The sequence below is a fragment of the Varroa destructor genome, unplaced genomic scaffold (genome assembly GCF_002443255.2).
Source record: "Varroa destructor unplaced genomic scaffold, Vdes_3.0 BEIS01000004.1, whole genome shotgun sequence".
Lineage (NCBI taxonomy): Eukaryota > Metazoa > Arthropoda > Arachnida > Mesostigmata > Varroidae > Varroa > Varroa destructor.
Genome location: NW_019211457.1, coordinates 11034917 through 11039915, shown reverse-complemented (window position 1 = coordinate 11039915; position 4999 = coordinate 11034917). Strand labels below are relative to the sequence as shown.

At 38.0% G+C, this 4999-nt stretch overlaps 2 non-coding genes across 2 annotated transcripts; one reads left to right on the top strand and one right to left on the bottom strand.

The window, feature by feature from the left end:
• The first annotated feature begins 365 nt into the window (after positions 1-365).
• On the top strand, positions 366-438 carry TRNAV-AAC (transfer RNA valine (anticodon AAC)). The gene has a single exon. It is a non-coding gene; the product is annotated as a tRNA-Val (tRNA).
• A 604-nt stretch (positions 439-1042) lies between these two features.
• Positions 1043-1130, bottom strand: TRNAY-GUA (transfer RNA tyrosine (anticodon GUA)). Its single transcript is given in 2 exon segments — positions 1043-1078; positions 1094-1130. It is a non-coding gene; the product is annotated as a tRNA-Tyr (tRNA).
• Between the last annotated feature and the right edge of the window lie 3869 nt (positions 1131-4999).

Sequence of the window (4999 nt, the reverse complement as noted above, 5' to 3'; positions counted from 1 at the left end):
CGCTCCGTCACGAATTTCCAATAACAAATTCACTAATAACTCAATTTTGAAGCAAAGCTACGTCTTTACTTAGAACATCAGCCGCTACATGAGAAACAAAGCTTCCGTTTGCGTAACAAATTATAGTTTCGAAAGCTGCCGTTCGGCCTTTTTTGAGCCGTAACGCCAATTACTGTCTAGCATAACGAGATAGCTCAAGCAACACGTGTTCTTTGATGGATGACTATAGCGCATGAATCGCCGGATCGTTGAACCATATCTATTATTGTTGACTAAGAAAAAAAACTTAGACGCGGAACAGGCGGCATTGCATTAGGGCACATTAGGTCCTGTTTATGACGATAATAATGCGGTGGTTCGTCGTGGTTCTTGTGGTGTAGTGGTTATCACATCCGCCTAACACGCGGAAGGTCCCAGGTTCGAGCCCTGGCAAGAACATTGTTTTTCATTTATACGTGTTCTTTTTCAGTGTTAACATACGTTTGTAAATTATCTCCCAGTCATCAGTAAACTGATTTAACATGTACGAATATCCTCAATGTCAGTATATCAGTGTATGTTTAAACTAGCTTTATTGCATCTTCACCAATGTGCGCACAGAGATTACAGTGTTAGGTCAAAAATTTATCTGGGTGGGTATATACCAAATAAGGAGAAGCTTGCGGGGGACATGATGCAGTTGAATTTAATGAAAGGTAGGTAACTAACTAACAGATACATATTTAGTATTAGCGCAACAGCCGACCTTTAACGAAACTAAGCGTTTTAAAAAACGCAATTTTTAGTGTTTGTTGGCAATTGAAATCTCCGTTTGAATATAAGCTTTACGACATACGGCCATGTCCTATAGGCTACATATAATTTATAAGCTAAGTCGTTTTTCTCTTATCACATAGGACCTCATAACTATTTACTAGATTTTTGAACGTCTTCAGAAATCACTTCATATTCTTTTTGGAGCAGAAAAACAGTGATCAAATTTTTGCTTGTTGCTCCCTTTAGCTAAATATCATTAGTTTCTGTTTATATCTAAAAAATATCGTCCGTCGAGCCGGATTTGAACCAGCGACCTAAGGATAACTGCTTGAGCGCTCTACAGTCCTCCGCTCTGCCAACTGAGCTATCGACGGTACACGACACCTCAGCTTTTTTTTTTAATATTGACCCGTTGTAACGAAGGTAAGGAATGTATTTGCCTAAACGAAAAGCGAATGAGCTAGTTAACAAAGTATCCATACAATGGAAATAACCCACCTGCTTTACTGGTGCGGCTACCGTAAAAACGTTCATTATATTGCATTATATAATAAAATGATTTAAAATATTGAAACATATACTACTAAATATAGTAATTTTTTTATAATATAACAAGGCAATTAATAATAGAGAATAAGGTAATTTAGTACCTACTATTTAGGAATCATTTTGTAGTGATAGTAAATAATAAATGGATTAAAATTACTGAACTGAATAACTGAAATTGATGGTAAGTTATTTATGATACATTTAAATTTCGCTCATTCAGGTCACTGCATTTTAATATTAAAATTGTGTCAACGTATGAGGATGCAACAAAGTCGGTTTATATGCGCTTTATGTCGAGCGGCACTTCCTTTATCTAGCCACTGTTTACCGAAACCGCAGACGGAATATCTAGTGAAAATAGGTGCATTCATCTGCGCTAATTAGCATAAAGTTCAGCATTGTTTTTAAGCTGAGCTTCCGACTACCCGCTCACGTTCCCTAAAGCAGTGAGCCAAATAGGTCATCAACAGCAAAAAAAGACTTCCTGTCGTCCGCCGTCGGTGCAGTGTAGGCGCCCCACAATGGCCAACGAACGAACCGGTCATAGCGTTTCACCCCATTTCCCTTTACGTCATGTTGAACGAACTAGTATCTTAGCTAATATACAATAACAATGGCGAAAATTAGCTTAGTTAACACCTCTTGCGTACATCTATTCCTCTGCAATCAAAATACTGTTTGTATGTATTCGAAGGAGTATCCAGTAGATACTTGCAATCAAACCAAATTTATCAATATTGAAATTGAGCGCCCTTCGCCGTTCAATCTATGTAGTAAATACGATTATACAAAGATATACAGCGTAGCAACGTTATTTATGATGGTAGAATGGAGAGAATGTGCTTATGCGTTATGTGCTTGCGGTACCTTCGGACTGGCTGTGATTTATGTCATAGATTTAAAAGACGAAACAAAAAATTAAGCTCTTCTAAACAAATAATGAGGGTTTTTACCAAAAATTATCAACGTTCCATCTGCTATCTAATTACTAATAATAACTTTCTCTAATATATAAAATTATCCTCATTTTGTTATGTAAATGTAAACCCTATATCTAAATTCGTATGTTGATTTGACTGACACAATGAACAGTTAGATGTTATCATATTAAACATTTGATAGAAATTGTACACAATATGTGTAATGTAAAATACTAATGTTTACTATAGGCTTAGCTAGCTTATCGACAGCAGCAACAGGATTCAACATGTAATTACTGCTCTATTTTTTTGTGTACAGTTAAGATGACATATACGTATTTTAACCATACGCGAGGCCAAAATATTTCTACATTTGTAAGTTCCGTGGTATCCTCATTATGGACGTATACACCATAAACATCGCCTAGGAGTAGGTTCGGTGTATCAGTCCAAGCAACCTATTTAATGAGGACGTGTTACTAACATGGTACGTGCCCGTTACGATTCAAGTAGCACACAAGTATAGAGAGCGACTTTTACACAAAGGCTTAACAGGATCCTGGATGCTGAATATCCAAAAACGGCAGAAGCTGCTTATGCCATTTTTCTCTATGAGGAAAACTTATGGGATTGTGCGATGCGTCTCTCAGAATCATGATGTTCACTGCTTGCATAGCCACCAACCGTTTCACCGGCTAAACCCTAGTGGAATACTGATTACCAAGCTGCTGCAAACGAAAGAGCTAGTTACCCGAGAATACTAGCTGCGTAGGTAAAAAAATTCTATAAGATCTCTTTCAGATACATCAAAGTTAGGTCGGAGAAAACTTTGCAAACCTCCCACTCCAAACCTGCAAGACTAAATTGTCCAGTTTTTCCAGACACCCTAGAAACCCATGTACGGGATATTGTGTGCGTGCTCCCACATACGTGATAAGCAATATTATTTTAGTAAAGCTGTCGGAAGATGTAGCAGGTCGTAGGCGGTATCTTCAAGCTCCCGATGCTATTGGTTTATTTAATAAATACATAAAAGCAATAATCAAACTGGCTAACCTTGCTGGGGCTCTTCATTTATAACGCTCGTATCTAATACTATGGACAGATCTTGGTGATGTCAAAAAAGAAAATAGGTCCCACTAGCTCAAGCTCTTGGAGAAAAACCGCATAGAAAAGTTTGGTTTATGATTTTCTATCAACCTTGTCCCGTTCCTAACTCTGTTTCTGGAGTATCACGAAGAATTGTCGAAAAAGCATCCCGTGCAAACTGGCCTACGAAGATCGCTTGTAATATTCTCACAAACTAAATGCAGACATCATACGATTATACTGACAAATTTTTCCGTTCAATTGCAAAGTGGCATTTGGCTGGGACCCGACAATAGTCCATGGTATTCATGCAACTCGGGGGGTGCCTTCGAAAATGCTAGCTATACCGAAAAGCATTTTTCAAATTACTCTCATTATCCTCGATTGGGGCCTCACGAAGAGGAATAGCATAATGCAAACGATGGAATTCGCACGACAAGATAACTCCATTACTCTTGGAGCTTTTCATTAACGACCTTCTCTCATCCATTAAGCAACGGTATGCCCTTGTAAAGATAATCCTGTACCTAGTAATGTACAACACGAAAAATTCCCTCTGCCGCAACAGCCGTACATAACTGCGTCGCGAAGCTTGAACTCGAAATTAACGGGGCAAAGACCGAGGCCACGGAACTCAGAAACGGAGGAGGGCTTGCCAACATCGACAAAAATAACACGAGCCTATTTGTAAATTTTGCCAAATCAATTAAATTTTCGTAAGCTAAAATATACAACCAAACACAACTACATTTTACAGTATATATACGCGATAATATAATAACTTTTTAACCCCGCACCCTGATTATACAAACTGCACGAAGTAAGTACTGTGCTACGTTTTAACTAGAGAGAACGTAGTAAAAATAATAACCCAGGAACCTAATGTGACGCCTATCATATGACTACCATGATTTAACATGATTTAAGCAAGTTCAACGTTGAAAGTAGGGATCTGTGCGTGAGTTCAGTATGGCGCACTTTTCATGTTGCAAACGCTAATTGCTTTAAGCATCTGTTGTGGTCATATATTGGTGCTCAAAGGTTATGCCACAGACCTTATCGCTAGCGGTTTTGTTAACATAACAGTTTTGTTACTTTGGATCTCATAGATAGGGCTAACGTAATCCAATCTCCCTTTCGACCAAAGCCATCTATTCCCTTTAAACTCGATAAGGGCAAAACCTTTCTGACGTCCTAGGTTTATCTAATGCTAACCTATCCTCTTCGACAATCATGCATGTGGAGAACAAAGTTATAAATTATTAGCCAGAAAAAACAGATCAGATACAGCCAAATAGTATGAAATGCTTATTATCTTTGTATAGAACTCGTTTTTTAATAAACCGAAACTGCTAAAACCCTATTCAAGTAAAATTGGCACAACTGACTACCATTTTGCGCAGTGTTGTTAAATAATCGACCGGTAAAGTAGAAACGGTATATTAATATTCGGTTACACAAATTTCGGTAGAAAATTCTGAACATCTCTGTAAGATTATTGTTGTGAATGCTTGTCGCTTGATTGTTTCAGTTTGGCATAGCATCAAGTAAATCTTGTGAGAGATCGATTGGGTTATAAAACTTCTTCCGATCATTAACCTTGAAGAAAATACCCGTACGCTTTCCTTTGCTACGTACTAACACTGGATGAACCCGGAGAATTGGTAAGGCGCCGAAGCTTAACA